This window comes from Fistularia commersonii, chromosome 33 (assembly GCF_037954325.1).
Source record: "Fistularia commersonii isolate RoL2024-O1a breed Wild chromosome 33, RoL_Fcom_v1.0, whole genome shotgun sequence".
NCBI classification, from domain to species: domain Eukaryota; kingdom Metazoa; phylum Chordata; class Actinopteri; order Syngnathiformes; family Fistulariidae; genus Fistularia; species Fistularia commersonii.
In genome coordinates, this window is record NC_141316.1 from 6,325,839 (window position 1) to 6,349,102 (window position 23,264).

Below are 23,264 nucleotides of genomic sequence, written 5' to 3' on the forward strand. Positions count from 1 at the left end.
GTTTATCAGGACTCGGATGATTCTGACACCTCTAGCTTCGCCGAGGAGCTTCTGTTTTAGCCTTTTCTGACTGTCCGGGTCAACTAGTCCGACTAGTCAAACTTGGAAAAAGTTCCCGTTACTGTTTATCTCTCGTGTCTGCAGTAACTCGTTGTACAAGCTGAGGTCTGGAATAAGTCCGTGGGCTCCGCGGCAAATGAAAAAAATATATAAATGGGTTGTTGCATGCCAATAATAATGGAAAAATAATTACATTCAATCACCTTTTCCTGTTTTATTGTTTAAAATTTGAATACAATACCGTGATGCTGATTATCATCATATTCATAGTGTGTCGTGGATTTAATATCCTTGTAATATTTATGGTGATTTTAGTGTCACGGCTTTGCCTGGGTCCAAACACAATTGTTTCACGGGGCAATATTTCAAATCCAACAACGCTGTAATTTTGCTTGTGTGGCTTTCCGTCCGGAGCTCGGCCGAATCAAAGATGCATCCGAGGTCTGTTTACATTGTGGATATTTCAACAAGGCAAGAGAAGACAGTCGACTAGTTTATTCATTAGCTGGGACATTACATACGTTATAATACTTATAGACATTATGACACATCATCTGTCTGCGTTAAGCGTGCGCTTTGAGTTTGAAGCCATTAAGTAAGATGTCAGTCGTCAATTTTTTTCACATCTTGCGATACAACTGTTCACATATCAGTTTGCACTTTTTTTTTTTTTCCAACTGGCACACCCTGTGAAGACTGTTTACATTTTCAATTTGCCCTTTCCCCAATAGTGTCATATTATGCCTGTTATTTATTGTTTATTTTTCAAATCATCTGCCTTCACTGTGGATGGCTAAGGAAGAATTTTATTTGACAGAAAAGTGCGTTTCCAGGATGTAAACCACACTTTCAGTCTTTATTTATAGACATACAGCCATTTACTCTTATTCGCACATCACATAGAGACATATAATGTTTGCGGTTGGAAAACCTCTTGCGCTCAGGCCGGTTTCAGAATCTAGCAGAAAGACCTGTCGCAAATTTCCTGAGCCTTCCCGCAATCACTCGTCCCACTTTTCGGTTAATGTACCGTAATTTCCGGACCATAAGCCGCTACATTTTCACACGCTTTGAAAACTGCAGGTTAAACAACAATGCGGCTTATTAATGGATTTTTTTTTTGTTGTGCTAACGAGCTTCATGCCGCCAAAACATTTAGCCGCGTCAAATCGGACAAATAAAATTACCGTGAAAATTTAAGCTTTTTAATTCCGACACTGAAGAAGACCAAGATAGCGATCAGCTGGACAAAGCGGGGATAGAAATTAGATGGATGGATGGATGGACTTTTCCTTGTGTTATTTACTATTAATCTTTTTCTCCTACCGTGTTACAGGCACTGTTCATGAAAAAACAAAAAAACAAAAAAAAAATGTAGTTTCTGTGTAAATATCTCATATTTACAACGTGGACACCTGCTCATATACAAGTGCGGCCTTTTCTGTAAATGTACACATATACTTATTTGTTTATTTTTATCCGGTGCGGCTTAAATTCAGGTGCGCTCAATAGTCCAAAAAATTTGATACATACCATTGAAGGAAGACCCATTATGGGTTAAGCGAACAACCAGCGAACAGCATTTATCCTCGGATCCAGAGGCTAAATTGTGGGTCCCGTCCCTGTGGGATTAATACAGTATTTAAAATTAAATTATTTCCTGAGCTTCTCCCTTTAACCGGTGACTCCACTTGAACTCGACCAGGGGATTATTCACTTAAAGCTCACCAAACAAATTGTAACAGAAAAATCTATTTTTTTTTTCTTCTTTCCAATTGCTTAATTAATGAATTTTGTTCACTTATTTGATCATGTATACAGGACTGTCTCAGAAAATAAGAATATTGTGATAAAGTTCTTTACCTTCTGTAATGCAATTACGAAAACAAAAATGTCATACAGTCTGGATTCATTACAAATCAACTGAAATATTGCAAATCTCTTATTATTTTAATATTGCTGATCATGGCTTACATCTTAAGAAAACTCAAAAATCCTATCTCAAAATATTAGAATATCATAAAAAAATAATTTTTGTTTTTTAATTGCATTACAGAAGATAAAGAACTTTGTCACAATATTCTAATTTTCTGAGACACTCCTGTATATACATACTGCTCAAAAAAATAAAGGGAACACTTGAACAACACAATGTAACTCCAAGTCAATCACACTTGTGTGAAATCATAGTGTCCACTCAGGAAGCAACACAGATTCATTTTGACTTGTTTTAAGGACATTACATCAAAGTTGGATCAGCCTGGAGTTTGTTTTTACACTTTAATTTTGAGTGTGATTCCTAATCCAGACCTCCATGGGTTGATACAATTTATTTCCATTGATCATTTTTGTGTGATTTTGTTGTCAGCACATTCAACTGTGTAAAGAGCAAAGTATTTCATGAGAATATTTCATTCATTTAGATTTAGGATGTGTTTTTTAAGTGTTCCCTTTATTTTTTTGAGCAGTGTATATATTTACTATATATAATACACGTGAAGTGATGATAACAGTAAAACAAGACGGGCCAGAAAGCTGTTATGTTTTTCCAAACAAAACGCCAAACTAGCAAAAGAACGGTGCCTTCCACTTTTTTCGAAGGTGTTGGAGTCACCAGATGGCAGGATTCTGTGTTTTCCGTCCGGACATATCGGGAACCTTTGCAAACCCGAAGAATCCCAAACAATCGCAGTCCCGTCTCAATATGGCATCATCATTTCCTTTTCCTCCGCCCCGAGTTCAAACAGTCAAACGGGAGGAGTTCATTTTTCGAGGCCTACGACGCCGCCATGTTTTAAACATCACAGCGTCTCCACATTTCATCTCCCCACCCCCCGGCAATTACCGTTTCAAACGAGAGCCGCTTCGCCCGTCGACACGGGAGTGCGCGGCGGGGAGGAACGTGGTGGGCAAAATTACGGCGCCCACACACGTGAAACCCGCCGCATAACCATCAGCGAGCGAGTTCGGTTTCTTTGGGGTCTTCACCCCCCCCTGGCTCTCCCCCCTTGTCAGTTTGCCGCCCTTTCCTCTGACTTATTGACTTTTCATTCTCCCGTCGTTTGTAGCGTCTCCGAACCCCGCCGCCGTCTCCCTCCCAGCCCGGCTCCCCCCTCATCCCGACAGGCGTAGTAATTTCCCCTCCACGGCGGCGTCTAAATGATTTCATCCTCCCTCGCTTCTGTCTTCTCCTGCTAATGATGTGCCTCGTTCCATCATACTTTGATGTCACCACCAGGATCCACTGACACGTTCATGTCTGTGTGTGTGTGTGTGTGTGTTTGGAATATAGAAGTAGGAATAATGTGCGAGCAGTTTAAGAGAGGTGCAAAAATTGGAGTGTTGGTGGTTGTGGGGATGAATTGATACACAAGTGCCTGTTTTTCATGTGCTGTCAGCGTGTTCCCCCCCGATCGCTGCGCAGCCTTTTTGAATCCTTCCGCCCCCCTTTCCGATTGCAGACGTGATCTCTCCGACGCTTCTCGGGCGCCGTCGGTCCCGCTTACATCCCACAAAAGGCGTTCCTCTTTTTACCGCCGTTTCCGGAGCAGTCAATATTGTTGTTGTTTCCGGTCTATCTCTGGGAGGGAGGGGGAGCTTCCCCTTTGTGCTCTCGTGAGAAAGAATCCCGTGTTCTTGGAGCGAACATGAATTATGAAATAAATGTTTGTGCGTTGCTCATGTATGAATCCTTGAAAAAAAAAAAAAAAAGGTCTATATAGATGAAGCCGGGGTGAGCGTGTACCCCCGCATTTGCACATATCTGAGCCCCGTTATGTGGAAAATGTGCCGCACTTTTTCAAGCTCTTTGAAAAGGTGTGTTTCTTTAGTGCATTTGTATAGCGTCTCATTAAGCCGTTAGGCAAACCCCTCAGGATGTGTCGCGTAGCGGCAGTCATGTTTACTGCAAGGCAGAGGGGGATGAGGCGAAATCTACAGGGACACACACACACACACACACACACGCACACACACAAAGTCGATTTTTTTTCTACTTCTCTGTAATTCTCATGCATCACGAACCTCTGTTCCCTTCCATCCCTTGTTGTGGCGCAACAGTTAGCGCTTCCACCTCACAGCAAGAAGGTCCCTGATTGGATTCCAACTGGGGGGGGGGGTTTGCCGCTTGGAGTTTGCGCTTTCTCTGCATGGCTTCCCTCTGGGTTCTCCGGTGTCCCCCAACACATCAGAGACCCTTAAATTGTTCAGATTTGTGAGGTTGTGTGTCTCCATATGCAGCCCTGCGGTCGACTGGCCTCTCTCCCAATGACGGTTGGGATAAGAACCCTCCATTACACGATCCTGAGGACAGGATACTGTATGGATAATGAATGAATAAATGTTCAAATGTTCAAAAATGAGAAAAACATCATTTGGCGGCGGTGTGGCGCAGGAGCGAGAACGATCATGCTTGGAACTGCTCATTCCCGGTTTGATTCCCAGCTCCTCCTAGCATGTTGAAGTGTTGTTGAGCATGACACTGAACTACCCTGGTGTTGATCGACGGCAGCCAACTGCTCGTGGTTCATCCATCATGGCTTAAAGGTAGAGAGGGGATTAATTAAGTTATTATTATTATTATTAGTATTGTATTATTATTGTTGTTATTTGTCCCCGAGGATGATTGGGGTCCACATGGGGTAGCATAGCATCTTTTAGCAGATCCAACATCTATAGATGTAAATAATAATAAAAAAAAAAAATAATTAAAAAAAAAAAAAAATATATATATATATGTAAAATATAATATATATAAATATATATAATATATATGATATAATATATATAAATATATGAATAATATATATAAAATTAAGCTAAAATAAAAATAATGTAAAAACAAAAGTGAAAATAAAATGAAAAATAAGTGAAGTTAATACCAAATTTGTAAATAAACTGCACATCAGTGGAAATGGTCATACAACTGTACAAATGGCTAGACTGGAATTGGATCCGCGGTCAACTTCGGAAGCTCCACGTTATACAATCAGCTCTTTAAGCCCTCAATTTAACATACGAGTTCTTCATCCCTCGTTCTTTTGTTCTGGTGACTTTGCCCTGTCTGGGATTCTTTGTCACTCCTCTGGCGTGACTCGTGCTGACCGAGTGTGTTTTGCAGAAACCGTAACGCAGCAGTGTTGGAGCCCCGTTGAAACAGCAGTGATTGAATGATAGAAAAAATTGATTTTCTTTCTTTCTGATTTTTTTTTTTCTGCAAACACTGTCATTTGAACATGAACGCTCATTGGAGAATTTACCGCTCTCCAGCAATTCTCTTACTTCTGCAGCAAATGAGCTCTCAGACAATTAAATATGCCTAAGGAGAACTAATCATTTTCAAATGAGGTTGATTATACCTGGATAGACTTGATCATATAATCTTTTTTTTGCATGCTTTTACACCTGAAGGAGGATTTTTTATTTTATTTTTTGGCAAGGGCTCAAATCTGGTTATTACTTCGCAAGCCTTATTTATTTTATTTTGTTTTCCTCTCAACTTACACCGATTAACAGTCGATCAATCGTAAGCGGCAAAGTGATCGTTCATTTTTTGTGATTCTTGGACGGCGCCGGACGAGACCTCGGCCGAAATCGAAGAGCGGAAAAGTCGGGGTGAAGCCGCCCTCGGCTGCGGCCGGGTGCCAGCGGTCTATTGAATTCAAAGAAGTGATTGTTTGAGAAGCCGCAAGGGTTAAGATAGATGTGACGGCAGATGGAGTGCTGCTGTCCGGGTCAATTGGCTCCGTGATACAGAGTCAAGATTGGAAATCAGGGCATTGGCTGGATTAAAAAAAAAAAAAAAAACATTACTTTTCTTAAGGAAGGCGGGTCGTCCTGCTCCGAGGGAATCTCTCCCATCTCTCGGTTAATAATGCTTTCTTTTTTTTCCGGGGGCGAGGAGGGGGCTGTAACGGCCGAGCGGTTGATCGGTCGGTGTTTGACTGACGGATTTACCGGAGAGATCGATTCCCCTGGGCGACAGTTGCCAAACCTGCGTTTCAACACCGGCTCTGGTAGCCGGCTCATTGCCACACCTAGTCGGCTGAAATTTGCCTCCTCTGCTGTATATTAAAAGGATTGGCCCCGCCAGCGACGGGAGGGATATTAACCCGTTCTGCACCGGCTCGGCAACGCCGAGGTTGGATCGATCGCGGGGGTCAGAGGCCTCCGAGCGGAGCGCGATGGACTCCCGCTTCCATTTCTCGCTTTTTAGATGCGTCTTCTTTTCCCTCTCATATTTTTATGAAGGCCATTATCCCCCTCTGCATCGATTCTCTCTGTAATGGAAACAAGATATAAATGACCTTGAAATGAAAAGGAAAAAGAATAATTGCTTTGTGATTATATCCCTGAAAGCATCTGTATTATCAAATACATGGAGCGTATTTTCCACCTCAGCTCCCCCTAAGGGGATGAAAGGGTATTCCCTTTTTTTTTTTGTTTCTTTTTCCAGAAATTGCGGCGTCGTTGAAAATTCACCACAGCCCTGACCGCCCGGTTCTCGACCCTTCATGACGTCTTCATCCTGATGTAAAACTACAATATATGATTTCGTATTTTGCCCCAGAATTCATTTTACAGGATAAGGTCAAACATTGTTGGTATGCAAATTGTAACATACGTGTAAGATGCAGCAAATGAAAACTGAAATGGGTCATCTAAGTTTTAATTTTTTTTTTATGTTTTAAAAACATTTTTTTTGTTCAATATATCATGAGTGTGTAAAAAGCCTTATATGAGCCTTATATTGGTCATAATAAGGTAAAACTTATTAAGGTTTAACTCAATAATTGAACACTGCATTTGAAGCTAATTTTCAGTTTCTGAGTCATCATTTAACTTAATATATTGGATTTTTTTTTTTTTTTTTTTTTTAAATATACAGTGAGTGTGTAAAACCATGAGCCTTATATTGGTTGTTGAAGCCAATCATGGCTCAACTGATAGTTCAAATCCCTTAACTCAATTTCTAGTTTATAGATGTGTTTGTGGACTGATTATAAAGTCTGTTGACCACTGACCCTTTTATATGGACATGGAATTTACCCTGTAGCTGCATCTCTTTTCTTTAACAGCCCAGTAGTAATGACACTGCAATATCCTTGCTTTGAAATAGGGCTCATAAAAAGTGGTTTTATTTTCACCTCCTTAAGATTTTCAAAGATGATCTTTGTGGTCCACCCTCAGAGAAGTATGTTAGACTGGTGCAGGACATGTATGCTCGCTGTGAGACAGAGGTGAGGTGTGCTGTAGGTGTAACAGAGAAGTTCAAGGTGGAGGTGGGGCTTCATGGACCCGCTGACAGATGAGGTGTTGCCAGAGGTTAGTAGATCTGCATGTTACCACTCAATACTGTCGGGCTACCTTTCCAACCATTTCTCTGACATCATTTAATGCACTTGCATCATCTGAGTAATCAAGTTACTGTTCACATGGCGTTTTTCTGGGTTTACAATCCTGCATGTTAAATTTCCCAAGTAACTTTTCCACATATTTTCTTTCTGACATTTTAACACACTCTTTTGACTGATCAAAATCAATACCCAGAAAAGATGTCAGTTTGCCCAAGTCCTTCATTCTAAATCTAGCGGTAAGCATGATTTTCACCTCTTTCATTACTTCCTCATCACTCGCAGCTATGATTAAATCATCTACCCTGTTAATCCGTTAGACAGGAATCTCCATGGAGCATAATGTTTGCAGATGACGTGATCTGTAGTGAGAGCAGAGAACAGGTTGAGGAAAATCTAGAGAGGTGGAGGTATGCTCTGGAAAGGAACGGTTAGTCGAAAAGAGGTGAAGGGTCGTCGGTAGACGGATGCTGGAAGTCCAAAATAAAGATTTTTCTGACATAGTGAGAGAGGATATGAAGTTAATTGGTGTGAGAGAGGAGGATACAGAGAATAGGCTTAGATGGAGAAGGTGGATTCGCTGCGGCGACCCCTTAAGGGTGAAGCCTAAAGAAAAAGATCTTATTGTCCAACCCTCAGCCAAGACTCCACCGCCCTATAGTCTGTTTTCCTCCCCTGCGGTGTGCACGTCAGACCGACCCGGCCTTTGACTCCTTCCACTCGCGCTTGTCACCGCGCGCACGTAAAATTTGCCCATAAATAAAACCGGCCAGCGGTCAGTGGCTTATTCATCTGCAATAAGGAAACGGATTACACGGCTGTTTAAAACGCAATAACCTCCTGCCGCTGCGCTTCCTGCGACAGCTCCGGCCTAATGAGTGAATGAGAAGCATTCATCACGCTGGCCTGGCCTAATAGCAGAGTATAACTTATTCATTACACACATAGATCTGCATTTATTGCCCCCTCCGCTTGTTCCACTTTGCCCTTGTTGGGCCTCGGGGACGTGAGACGCTCGGCTCTGAGGTGTCAGCTGTGTGTGTGTGTGTGTGTGTGAGTGAACATGCTGCCTTGCGTGCACGTACGGCAACCTGCCCAACGCACGCATCAATAAGTAAGAGTGCACTTGCATGTTAATTAAAAGTTAAGATACTTTATATTGCTTTTCCGGAGCTGACGTGTTTGTTGCGCCCACAATGTGGCGCACGTGTTATAACGGCAGCGGGGTTTCATTATTTTGGGCACCTTCGGGGGTTAATGTGAGACGAGCCGGTCACACCGTCGAGACGGGAGTCTTTATTAAGCAAATGTGTTTGGTCAGGACGGCACGCGTGTGTTTTCCGTACGCTTTAATTTTGATTTTGTCGACCCCCCCCCCCCCCACCGGAGTGTAGGTGAGACGGCGAAATTACACCACGCATCGCCGGAAGTAGGCGGATATGAAAAACCGCCGTAGCCGGCGCGTAAGTGCTTTATGTTATGAAGTTATTTAGGTCCCAGTAGGCCGACCGCGAAAGAGCAAACCGTGAGTCATTCTGTATGTGAATCGAGCTTAATTGTGCCCACGCGTTCAGACCGCGGCGTCGGATCGCGACGGGGGGGGGGGGAAGTCGGGCGGCACCCCCACCCGTTTCGCTCCAACAGATTGGGCATGTTTACCAGCTCAGAGGTGTGAGGGACTTTCATTTAATCACCAGAGGGTGGTCTGTTATTGTGTGTGTGTTTATATAGATGGCAATTTATTCAGCAGACACTGCTTATTTACCTGGCATAAGAGAGGTGACATTGCATTGTGTTTGTCACAGGTGGGGCCAGGTGGTCAGTGTCTGAGCGCGTGTCTCAGGTGTCGTATGTTATCCAGGTTTCCAAGCGGGCGCAGCAGGGGTGCGTGACAGTTTTCGTCACCTGGACCAGGCCCTTGTTAATGAACATTTTAATCATCCCGCCGGATGCCAGAGCCAGCTGGGCCGCGATGGTGTACGCCTCCCCCCCCCCGGAGATGCGTTCGAAAAAAGCGTGCCTCGGGTGACGGGACGTACCGGCGGGAGGTAGCTCTCAGCAATGATGACTCTTTTGCAACAAAATCTCTTGTTTTTAATCCCCATATTATGTGAAACGTTTTGTAAGAAACATCTTCGAGTAACCGACTCGGCCGTGTTCAAATTTATTGCCGTTCGGCCCTTGTGTTTTTGTTTTTTTTCCCCGTTGTTTCTTTTGTTAATTCGTCAATTAGTCGCAATCCTCCCCTGCTCCGTCCGGTCTCGTCTCCTGTGTGGTTTTGTCTCATATATTCCGTCGCAGTTTAGTTTTATGACTCCCCCTTGCCTTTCGCTTTTGGCCGATCCTCCGCTGAGTTTGCACATTAGCCGTCTAACGTTTGTTTCAGGTTTTAGTCATCTGCATCAAGGAGAGGGTTCACCATGATATACTGGATATGCTGTATTTATTTATATATAAAAAAAACACCTTCTATTCACTAATTAATTTTGTTCGAACCCTCCACTCTTCTGAGATAGTTTTTTTTTCTCCCCTTTATCCCACAGACTTTTGTTTTATTGGCCATTTTAGAGCGTGCGTAACGAATTAGTCTGGAGTTGTCTGGACTCCAATAAGGAGATTGAGTAAAGCATTAAAACCCTGTTGCCAACTTCTCTTTTTTTTTTTTCATTCAAATTTATTCCTCCATTCCCACCGCCACGACCAACGCCGGGGCTGCCGCTGAAAGAAAGACACTAATATTGATTTATTCGCTTCGAGAACACATTCAAACAATCGCGTCCTATAAAGTAATGCGCAGTTGCGCTTGCAGCCAGATCCATTAACCCAGTCTTTCACACAGTGGGCTTTTCACACGGTGGGTTGTTCGCCAGCTTTTCTCTCCTTCTTCGGTCTCCGCCATGAATTCATATCGAGGAGTGAAGCGCGTTGTTCTTGACCTGATAGCCGCTGATGCTCCGACCCCACGGCCATCTGAACGCTACTGTCGGCTTTGTTTTGATGTTCTCTGTCATCCAGGTCATGGTGAATTCTTGTCAAAATTTTCTCGTCGTGGCAACTGGACTTGAATTTCTTCAAGGCATAAGAAATTTCAAGTCCAGTTGTCATGGCAACTGGAGTTGAATTTCAAAGATCGAGAAGATTTTGACAGGAATTTACTGTTTGGTTCTTTGGTCTCCTCTGTTTCGCCATCAGCCCGACGGCCCGCTTCGCTAAGTTGCTACTGTTTTAAGGCTCTTTCACATGTAAACGATGGACGATACAGCCAACGCTCAGTTGACGGCGTCCTCAACCTGTCGCCATCGCCATCTCCCATCATTATGACTAACGCCGTTTGCGATAAAAAACAAATTTTGCTTGGCGAGCGGCGCGGACTAATACATTGTTGGTGAGTGTCATGTGTACTTATGTACAGCACTCTATGTGACTTCTGTATTTTGGCGAACATCACGTCGAGACACGCCGTATGAACGGAATTCTGATGGATTTTGAAGACCTCCTGGATGTGGGGAATGAGTCCTCCACACATCGGCCTGTTTCCTTAACAGCTTCCAGACCGTAAGAGTCTCACGACCCTCCGCGTCTCTCGTTTCCCCCTGAATCCGCTTAAACTTCGGCATTAATGGACGGAGGTTTAAAAATCTCGTCGTCCCCACAGTCAGATATCCAAGGCATCTCTTTCAATCATCCGTCCTCTACGTTGGACGTTTGCATTCGCTTGCAGTCACGCGATCAGACAGAAATTGATGTTTGAACTTGGGGATTTGGTCGGTTAAAGACCGAACCTGATGTTCTGCCCGACTCATGCCTGACATGCGGCTCGTGTAAAGTAAATGGTCGGGCAGGATAGTCCTTAACGCCCGTAGTGCCCAAAAGAGCACCATCATGATCAGAATATCCATGCACACCCTGCAGGTGAGTTGCTTTATAGAGTGCAGCTCCCGTCACCCCTCTTATGAGCCTCATTCCGACATTTACAACGTCCCCTGTTCCGAAGAGCCGCTTTCACCCGGCGAAAGATCTGGAAGTCATTTATATCCGGGAAATGTCTCTTAATTTCTGTGTGCCGAGTCCATCCAGAGCTTTTTTGCGACGTCGGCGGCTGTCTGTCACAGCCATCTACCGAAAGGGAGGTGCTTGAAGCCTCGGGTGATGAAATTTCCTCCGCTCTGTTAACTCGTTTTTTTAGATTTAAAAATAAAACAACAGACGCGTCCCCCCTGGGCCGCGGATACACTCCACCGTCAGTCACCGCACACCTTTACGTGCTTATGTGCGTTTGTTTTGAGAGAACATGACACTCTTAAACTAGCACGACTGGCAGAAGAGACAGACAAATCTCCTCCTCCCCGTCTTCCTCCTGCCCTTATCTCGGGCGGGATTACATCGGGTCCCGGTTCGCCCGCCTGTCTGCCTGCCCTCCAGCCGGTGTTTGGACCGGCGCTGTATTAGCAGCGGCCGGGCTAGCCTCTCATTTCCTGCATGAGTGGCCGCGCTGATGATAACACAAACTTACCCCGGTGTGCACGTCGCCGGTGCGAGGACCCAAACACTCCGAACCGACGGGCGCAGACGTCCGAGAACCGAGACACAACCACGACGTCTCTTTTTTTTTCGCGGGCTGTTGCTTTACCCGGAAACGCGTTGTGTCGCGGCCGGACTTCGTGAAACTGTGAAAAACCGGTTTGCTCGTACGGGAGGGTTTTAAGCTTGAGTTTATTTGAGATTTCAACGCCAGGTGCGTGCATGTCGCCAGTCTTTCCAGGCTCTGTGCTTTTATTACCGTACTTGCAAAAAGGCACGGGTTCAGGCCGGCGGTGGCGCATGCTGTGTTTGACCGATGGAGGAAATAATCTGAGCTGATTGGTGGACTTTCACAGCCAACCTTTTGTGGACATCCCACACACGGAGCCGATAATGAACTTGTAGGAGCATCTGTTTCTGTTATCACGCCCCCCCCCCCCTCCCTCCTTCTCCATGTGCACTCAAATATTATTGTGGACATGTTACATCTTTCCAGGGAGTTTATTACCTTGCGCTGACCTTCGAGTGTCGATCATGCACGAGGAGGAATTAACACCTTACAGGGTTACATGTAATGATGCCGCTGAGATTGTGTAGCATCGGCATACCCAGCACTTGGTTTGACGTGAACATTTCCATTTATTTCAGTTTAAAATCAATCGTTTTGAATATGAACCGTATGAATATGAGAGGCTTCGCGGAATGACGTCGTAAATGTTGATGACCGGCTGTTTTTCTGAAATGTTTGCCAAACCCATTTAGCTAATCTTTTATTTTTGTCCCAGGTATGCCGTCGTAGAAATCTGCTTGTGCCGGTATCTCTCCCGGCATTTATCCCCACAATGAACTGAATTTTAAACTGCAAATAATATTCAATTTTATCGCAAAATGTAAAACATCAAACGACAGAACACCGCCTTTTTTTTTTTTTCTTTCTCAAAGTTCACCTGGTCTTTTCCTTTTTTGAATTTTAGCAAGGTAATTTTAGTAAGGTACAGCAGCTACTGTCATCCAAAATCCTCGCTGTTTGGAAAAGAAAAAAAAAAAATCCAAGATAAATAAACTGTGGTTTTGGTAACAGCAGTATTTAAAACACCATCAAGCACAATATGCGCTTTTCCTTTGGTTTCAGCCGTCTCCCCCTGCTGCGGTAGCTCACACAGCCAGACGGCATCCTTCAGCATTATGTTTATGCTGCTTTTCCCGGAAAATCACTTTTTTTTTTTTCACCTTGATAGATCTCCTTAATGTGTCACTGTTGCCCCCAAGCTGCCACAAAAAAGAAGGAAAGAAAAAAAAAATTGAATTCGATTGCAGGTTTAATTAGTTGGAATTTTCCCATCTACAATCATCTGTATTTATGAATATGAAATGAAGCATTCATTTTCTGTCACAGATGCTTCCAAAAGTACTTTTGAATATATTAATCTGATTATTGAAATAGCTTTTGGACAGTTGCATGGAGTTCTCCTTGTCGTATTTTTCATCTAGTCGCCTAGTCGTTATTATTTGGTTATATGTCATCGCGCCACCTCTTTGCAGTAGATTCTGATTTGTTGAAACATACAGTAGAATCACAGCTTACCGATCGGTTATTTTACCAATCAATGTTTGCCACTGAAATCACTGTAAATCCCAGTGATCTGTTCTGCGGTCTTAGAAACTTTTTTTATGGGTTCATTTGTTGCAAAGCAACTCCACATTTTCCTTCACTAAATCAACATGCAAAAGTAAAGTCTTCTTGCATGAGACCCTTGCTAACGCTATCTCCAGAAAGCTGTCTTTCATTCATCCATGCTGACAATCTCTTTTCTATTTCTTCTAAGACTCGAGACCGTTGCTTCGCTAACGTAGCCGTCGCTTGAGCCACATCAGCTATCTGGATGGTTGACTTAGCTGTGTCATAGCGCTTGGCCAGATCTGGAACATGAACACCACTCTCACGTTTATAGCTATTATGTCCTTCTGCAGATCAACTGTAATTCTTAACTTTTTAACACCACTAGCACTCGCGCCGACACTCCTAACTTCTTCGGGAGCCATAATGAGCGCTAGCTTATTCAAAATGAGCGTTCTAACAGGAGAACACAACGATGAATGATGTAAACAACGCGGCGTACCGCGCACGACCGCCGCTACGCTGCAACACGATAGTTTGTTTGTGTATTGGTGCACACTTGTTCGCGGTTTGATTCAAAATTTGATCGAAAACTCTTTGTGGGTTTCATTTATTAAAGTATTTATGTTTTTCGTGATTTATTTTGCGGCGCTCGTAAACCCAGGTTGTACTGTATGCGTTAGAAATGACTCACCATCAAGGTGCATGACCTTTACGTTTTATGGTGCATATATGATCTGAGGTAGATGCTCAGTAACTGTTTAAAATATAAGAATACAGTGATCGCTCAAGATACAAATTTAATTTGTTCCAGAAGTGGGTTTGTACGCTGATTTAATTTTTTTTTCTTTTTTTTTGTATTTGAAATGAATTTTCACCATTTGAAATAACCAAAAACAAAATAATTCTTTTCACCCTGTGAATTTTATGATATATATTTCTATTTTTTTTAAATGTATTTATAAATGTATTTTTTCTTATGCCCCGTATAGATGTGGCTCGGTAGAAGTTGGTTCAATTATGGAACCGTTTCTGAAATAATTGGGGTGACATGAAGGACCGGGAAAATTATAAACGCTCGAAACTAATAACCCGCTCCGGCCGCACACCGAGTCGCGTTCGGCGACTGTAGATAGATGAGCTTCTGCTTTTTGATCAGAGAGATTACCAGCAGGTACAAGACAATTACGAGAACTGCAAAGGTCAAAGTCGAAAAAACACCGTGACAAATGAATGCAACAAGTGCGGGTTCATAGAAGTATGCAAGGATTAATAAAAGAGCAGAAAATAGGAGTTAGGTGGGAGGACGTGTGTCTAATTTAGTGTTCTCCTCAGGGACTCCACATTTATATTAAATGGTATGTTAAGCAACCGCAGGATACTCTCACACGCAGAATTTATCTTTCAACTTGAAGGTTTTGCTTTTCCGTCATGCGGGAAGCCCCCGTTTGCAGTGGCACGTCTGGGCCAGATTACGAGTGCCAATTTTTTTTTTCTTTCGTCGGATTCCAGCTGGGATTTCCATAGGCACGTTGAGAGTCTCGCAGCGATAGCCATCCACGCTTGTTTGGAGCCTTTTCACTCGGAACCCCCCGCCGATCCTTTGACAAACCGCTGCTCGTCTCTCCTGCTTAAGCGTCTCCGGCAAAATCCAGCAGAGCCTTTTCTCTTTATCACCTCTTCATCACAACCCCCCTGAAAACACACCCACATTCCCTCTGATTTAATGTGTACATCTTCCTTAAATACCCCCACAATATGTGCGTGAATGCCCGTGTTTGATTAACACTCCTTGTAGTTTGTTAATATGCTCTGTGATATTACCGCTGCTCTATAAACAACGTTGTCTTGCATCTGATGGGTGATATCTGCTCCCATCTTAATTAATTTGTCATTTGCATATAAAAAAAAAAACAACACAAGTAGAGATAGTGCATGTGGAAATGAAAACATCCGCGAAGACAACATCATCGAATACAAAATTGAGGCATTGATTAGAGGATTGGACGAAGTTCATCATCGGTAAATATTTCCTTTTTATTCTTCCCTCTGAAGGCTTTCTATACAAAAAGAGAATTAACGTTAAATACATTTAATGATCACGTCAATTCATATCAACGTTATCGGTATCAGATGAATACAAAGTCACGGTTTGAGTCCAACACAACCGTGGTTGGCGTTCACCATTTTTTTTACTTATCAATACTATTTATTCGTTTAAAGTACCCTCACTTAGTCATGTCACTAATGGCTCGGCGTAATCACACCTGCAGCCGTGAAAGAAACAATTAAGAAAACGTTGCGCTGTAATTTTATTGAGCGTGAAATTCATAAATATAAGTTTAATTACATTACAGTAATGCGCAGAATGCTCCCCTGTCCTCCATTGTGCATCCGTATCCATTTATGCCGCCGCGCGTGTTTGCGAATAATTGTCGACATAATGGGAAAGGAAAGCTTTGCAAAATAGTTTGGTTTATATAAAACCCCATCCCTTTTATTCTACTGGCGCCAATAACCGTTTTCGCACGTTGTCAGAGACGCACTTCACATTCTCGGCCTCGCTGTTTATTTTTACGTGCACGCCGATGCAAACACTTTTAGAAATTAGGCGCCTGGAGGTCCGGATGTATGGACGGCAGACGCGTACGTGTAGGTGGATGTATGATGTGTGAACAGCTGTGTAGGGATGGTGAAAGCAGAGGAATAGGTGGGAAAATAAAAATTCCCTGTATTATTCGGTCGTCTCAATCCGGACCCTGCAAAGTCTCCCGATCTGTTGCCGAAGAGTCGAAAGTCGGTTGTTCGCGGTGCTTCTTGTAATTTGTCCTTTCTTAACCCTGCCGGACGACGAAGCCTTTACCCGTCTTTCCAGGCAAATGCGCATCATCTGGCTCAGAATCTCCACGCACGGGATGAATTCGGGCTTCGCTGCAGCTGCACGATTCATTCAGGGGAATGAATCGTGAACGAGCGATTAATGTCCTGCTTTGCCGCGAACGTGCATTGAGGCGGATCTGATTTTTAACATTTTCAACCTCCCCCCCACCCCCCCCCCCCCAGCCCCCCCCCCCCCCCCCCCCCCGCTGAAGCGTGCAAAAAAAGTGCAACGCCATCCGGCTCGGCTGCAGGGAACGTGCGTCGGGATAAAAGTGAAAACAGTGACAGACGCCAGGGCAGACCTGGGCGTTATATCCGGCCAGCCAAACAATTTTTTTTTTAGATTTTAACAAGTGTTTTCAATCAATTTTGAATTTAGAAACTCCTTATTTTTTCACTTTTGTTTGATTTTGTATGTGTGATTACATTCAAAATAATATCAGTACATTTATATACTTATATATATACTATTATATATCATATATATATACTTTTTAATTCCTCTCCCTTCAGCTGCAGGGAATCTCAAAATCTTAAGACCTTAAAACACTTACAGCCTTGACTTGTTACTTTGACACTTTATAGTTTTATTTGTATTTCTTATTCTCCCCCCTTTTTTATATTTTTTATACAATTTCCTGCTATTATTTATTATTGTTATATTTTACTTGAAACTCTGGCACAACAATTTCCTTCAGGATAAATAAAGTTATTCTTATTCTTATGATCAGTAATGATTTTGAAGTTGAATTAAAATGGCAAAAAATGTAAATATTTAAATTGCAATTTTCATTTCGTTTAATTTACATGATACCTAGTTAGCCCGCGCAAAAAAATTAAATATGAAATGTAGCCCACTACCCAAAATAATTGCCCACCCCAGCGCTAGGGGGCTGTAGGAGTTAGCGGAACCGACGTTTTCCAAATAAGGATATCGCCACCCTCTTAAAATAATCGCCTAAGTCATTTTTTTTACAAAAATGTTTTTTTTTGCCTAAATCATCTCCTCATGATGCTGACCACCTCTGGCAAAATTGCCTACATCCTCAGTTAAACAGATTGTGCCATTTTATCCCTCGAGGAGAAATTGCCCATGTCAAGAGTGTGTCAAATGGTACAGTTTTTGTGTTTCCTGAAAAATCTGAAAGAATGACTTAGGCGATTATTTTAAGAGGGTGACTATATGCATCTTGGGTACGTCCGACCTGTGATCGGTTTTGTTAATCCCGCAAGATTTCACACGGAGTGCACTCGAGCTGCGAACGAGCCTCCCTGCTCGAGATAAACGGAATTACCGCGGCGGTTTAAGACCTCATTACAATATTACTTAGGATGATCCGATGCAAAGATGAGGATTTCGAGAACATTCAAAGCAGGAGTTCGGTCCGGGGCTCACCGCCGTCATCTTTTGTTGCGTGGAGACACAGAAAGTGTTGCTTTGCATCATAAATCTACCGTGGATCAATTTAATTGTAAGATCCATGAATCACGAAACTACAGTAGATATTCAGGATGCAACCCAAAACTTTCCTCAATATATACATGTATATACACACACAAACTGCACCTGCCAAAATCCTGATGCATTTTATAAAATCGATCTAAAATCCAGCGCCGCACATCATTTTCCGCACTGCTAAGGAACTGTTTGACATTTCGGTAAAGACACTCATTTGCTATCGAGACAACAGTCGGGTGAAAAGGCCATCGCTCTTCAGTTAAACCTAGAGTACAGCCTGCAGCCCGTTCGCTTCGGTCAGCCGGGCTTGGATTTGTTTTTGTTTTTTTTTTTCCTGCAGGATAGCTTAAAGGCGGTTCTAAGCTGACACTTGACATCTTCAGATTCTAGCCGTCTTGACCGCCTTTCAGTGAGAGCACAGGCGATGCTGCTGCACCCCTTCTCCGTCCACTAGTAGCATCCACGAGTTTAAGGTTTAACATTAGTGTTCGTATTCCATTTTTTATTAATTTTACCACTTAAAAATCATACTCTTCTCGCAGGGTTGGGCTTTTATTTTGGCTGACGGGCCACATTTCTTAGTTAATTTTTATGCGCGGGCCAACTAGGTATCATGTAAATTGAACAAAAAGAAAATTGCAAAATTTAAATATTTGCATTTTTTTCACTTGTTTATTTCAACTTTAAAATAATTAATGATCACATATACGTACCAACGTTATTTTGTATGTAATCATCCATACAAAATCAAACAAAAGGGAAAAATAAGGAGCTTCTAAATTCAATATTGATTGAAAATACTTGTTAATATATTGAAAGAATATTTTTTATAGCGATATTGAAAGAATATTGAAATATTGAAAGAATATTTTTTATTGTGACTTTTTTTCCAGGGCCCAAAATTATTTCCTATATATCTTAAAGGTGTTATTATATCACGTCAGCTATTACCATGTAACTGTTCGCGCTACTGGTATTAGCGGTTAGCGATCATTTGACCTTTATCCTTATCCATTTCCACCGCTCCGGTCGAGGCAGAAGGCCGCTCAGGTCCAGCTGGGATCCGTCCAAGGTGTCCGGCGCTTGCCCGCGGGGAAATGTCGGCTTTCTGTAAATCATCTCGTCGAAATCCGGACTTGAATTTCCTCAGTTGTTGCGACAAGAAGTTTTCGACAAGAATTCACCATCATCTGAATGGCTGAGAACCTCCACCTGGAAAGTGTCAATAGATAAAATCTGACTTGCTTATCTGACTGATTAATGGAGATGGTTGTAGAAGGATCAGAGACTTCCGATCTAACAGTTATTGATAGTTGCGCGTCAGGTGAGACGCCGTTAAACGAGGATGTTATCCTCCGTGTCACTGCAGATAACGTCAAATTCCGGCTCCTTCATGGTTCCCGGTGATGCGGCAGCTGTGTTTTGACTTTCCAGATCCGCTGTTGAACCAGCTCTTTAAAAACTAAATGTTCTCGAGACAAAAGGAGGCCGTCACGCAGACGGATCACAAAGCTGGGGACTTTAAAAAAAAAAAAATTAAAAAAAAAAAAAAATCAGCATTTTGAAGACATATCCACAATGCCTCCAACTCTCGCTGCACAAACACAGCCATTTTGAAAACCGTGTATAACCAAGCAGTGATATTATTTTGCTTATTTCTCTGTTTACACAATGTTTTTACTTATTTCATGGCTTGCACGCGCTGAGCGCTGTGCACAAATTTCCGGATCTCTAACAGGGGAGGGGAATGCTGTTCACAAGGTTTATTTTTTGAGCTTCAGTTATGCAAACGGTGACTTTGTAGACAGAACATGACCTGATCTTTTTTCTAGAAAACCGTAACGTGGAACCTTTAGCTCATTCAAATAGTAAGCATTCACTCAAAATGGAAAAAAGAAAAATGATATGGGCCGACCCTTCATCCCTGCATTTTACCCAATGACATGCAATGAATGCAATGAAACATTTTGAACTTTTAAGAAAAATACTCAATACCTATTTGAGTCCTTCTTGTATTTATGGGAAAAAAAAAAAAAAAAAAAAAAGGCGAACTTGAATAATCCACCGGCAGCAAACCAAAAATGCTGTCCGCTCTCTGTCTTACTACCACTGGCACGTACAATCGCTTATTAAGAGTGACAAAAATACTCTAACATATAGGTGTCACAAGATCGCCATAATATTCAAATTTAAAATTACATTTTAAAAATGAACGAACTCAAATAAAATACATTTTAATTAATTCGGAGCCATGGGTTACCGACCCCTGTCTTATGTATAACTGAATGTGACCATTAAGACATTCTTCTTAATGCTCTTTGAAAAGATTACATTTCAGTTGCTGAAGACGCAAGAGTTTTTATCATCATTATTCAAGCATAATGACATTTCGTAAGGATTCCTAGCCTGAGGCACGCATAAAAACAGAAAAAGTATGTACACAGTAGAATAACAATAGATAAAAAAATAGATGATAGTTGCATAAAAATAGATGATATCAGCAAAAAAGGGGTTATTGTCAATAAAATGCAGGCTTAGTGCAAGTTCAGGCGTATACGAGGTGGAGGGTTTGTGATTATCTCTCAGGTTTGGAGTTGAAAGTGGTTGAAAAAGAAAAGGGGGTGCTTTTTTGTGAACGATAGTGAGAAAAAAAACAAGAGGTCACAGCCTGACTTTTGTCATCACTCCGTGCCAAAAAGGTAATTCCCGGGATCTCACCTTTGCAGGAATGGCTTAGAAACGCAGACGGACAGATGGATGAAAACACGAGGTCTTATATAGAGAAAGCCGTCGCCTTAATTGCTGTCTGTTTCCTTGTATGCGCTTCTTCAGGCTCAGATCAGACCGACACAGTTTGGGCTTCATCTTTGTTGCGCTGTGTGCTGAGCGGATTCACAACCCCAGACGTTCATTACGGTGAAAAAAAGAAAAAAAAAAAAAAACACAAAAAAAAACACGGTCTCTTATTTTTTTCTGCATCTTGGATTGAGGGAAAAAAGAAAGAAAAGAAAACTAATACAGATGGAAAGTATCGCCCTCCAGCGCCGCGAAGAAAGCTCACTCACAGGGAATTCACAGGGGAAATTTTTTTTTTTCCTCCCCTTTTTCTTCTTCTTTTTTTTTTTTTTTTTTTTTTTTTTTTTTTGCGCCTCTCTTCCCCAGCGAATCGCACCGCGCCGCAGCCAACTCAAAGGAATGCTTGTTTTGTAAAAAGTCCTTTGGAATCTGGATCAAAAGCGTTTTTTTTTTCATAGCAAGTTAATATGTGATTGAAATATTTAATACTGGCACCATGCAATCTCTCTTTCTCTCTCCTGCAGCTTTTCTTCACCCTCGTTTCTGTTCCTTTACGTTGCGCGTCTCTTCTACCTTCCCTCCGTTCGCCGTCCCTGCACTCACGTTTATCCTCCGCCTCACCAGCTCTGCCATTGTATTAATAATCCACACTAATGCAGAGTGGAGGCTGGGATAGAATCCGAGGCCGTATGTATATTTGATTGTCTCACGGACCTTTGACCATCTACGGGAAGCAGAATATCTGCTCGCGCTGCCGCCGTGACTTAGGTTGTATTTGGAAAAAAAAAAATAAAATAAAATAAAAACATCCTCTCCACATCCCTTTTATCCTCTGCATGTGTGAAAAGCTTCTGAAGTGGGGCTTTTTTTTTTTCCCTTTTTTTTTTTTTTCTTTTATTTTTCTTCTCTCCTCCCCACTCCCTTGAAATATATGAAGGGTCTTTTGGGTGAAGTCCGGCGAGCGCGCTTTTGTGACGTTAAAATCGACCCCGGCCATCTCATCTCCGCGTGCTCCGAAAGAAAAAGGAGCGTTTCGATGAGTTTGCATGATTAAAACCCGACTGATCGGACCTCCCAACCCGCAACTTTACCCGCTCACGCGCTGCAAATTTGAAGTGTTTACAGAAAAAAAAAAAAAAAAAAGAAATCGCCGCCAAAGCAGGTGCTGCTGATTAATAGTTTCTGTCAGCTCCAGTGATTGGCCGTGTCTCAGCTTCAGTGCGTAATAACACACTCATCTCCTGTGTAATTAACTCACATATTGATTAAATGAAGAATTCAGTCGGAAATGTTTGTTTGGAAAAACCCGGGAAGTCAAACTTCTCGGTTCAGGCGTTTCGCTATCACCTCGTCCGCCGGCGGCGAGTGTGAACAGAAGCACGATTATTCAAACGAGGAGACGCATTCTCTGAATATTCTTTTTCGATGAACGCGTGCGAGTAATGTCGGTTTTTGTCGCCGATGTCTCTCGGGTGACCTCGGGGCTGCCGCGCCTCGTAAATGGCTTCAGATTCATGTTAATATTTTGTGCGTTTTCTATTCAAGCCACTTAAGCAATTTCTCACCCGTAGATTGAATCTGGGAAATACACAGCGTGCCTGGATGAAGAGATTCAATTTAGATAAAAATGGTTACGTGTTATGTCGCCATCTCCCCTACATTTTTTAATAAAGTGTTACATCATTCCGCCGTACGGCGACATCGAATTATTTCACATGGGAACTAGTTGGGGAGCGGATGGGACGAAAACGTTCGAGGAAGACTGCTTTGTTTTTGGTCGTACACCGTATCGGATCGTGCTTCATACGCTTTCTTTCCTTTGTGTCTTTTTTTTTTCGGAAACTCCTGATGGCAAGAAAGGCGTCTCCATGGAAACGAAATTAGACATAATAAAATGCTCAGAAAGCGAAACAACAGAGGTTTTTTTGGCCCTAGTTGGTTGCACAACTGTCTCGTGGATCATTGGTGATTAATAAGCCAAATGTGAAGAGATCTGATTCTATTATGATCCTATTATTATTATCCAAATTATGAACCAGCTTCAAAGGGAAATCAATATGCTGAGTACAGAATCACAGATATTTATTCCAAAGTAAGTCGGGACAACCGTTTGATTTTTTATTATACTGAAGATAAGATAAACTCTATTGATCCCGTATGAGAAATTCTTTTGCCACAGCAGCGTAACAGTTATAGTATCAATAAATATGAATATAAATATAACTTGAGAGACAATTAGAAGACAATTAGAAGATAGCAAACAACATCCACAAATAAATAAATAGCAGAGAGAACAACAACATCAACAACGGTAAGAACGGACAACCAAATGGGGCAAAAATATACAAAACAAAAAAACAGCAAGGGTGAAAATAGACAACCAAAACAACAACAAGGACAGGAACATAAACAGAGTGACAATAGCAATGACTAAAAATAAACAAAAATAAGCAGCATGCCAATGGGCTGAGATCAACAAGGTTAAAAATAAAACAATGGAGCTTTTTAAGTGTCCTATTTCATTTGTTAAAATAACGAAAGCCCCACATCGTCTTAATTCCCAATGACATTTTAACAT

At 42.2% G+C, this 23,264-nt stretch overlaps 1 protein-coding gene across 4 annotated transcripts in view; it reads left to right on the plus strand.

The window, feature by feature from the left end:
* snx29 (sorting nexin 29) overlaps window positions 1–23,264 on the plus strand; it is a 256,411-nt gene that overhangs the window by 39,781 nt on the left and 193,366 nt on the right. The window lies entirely within an intron of this gene.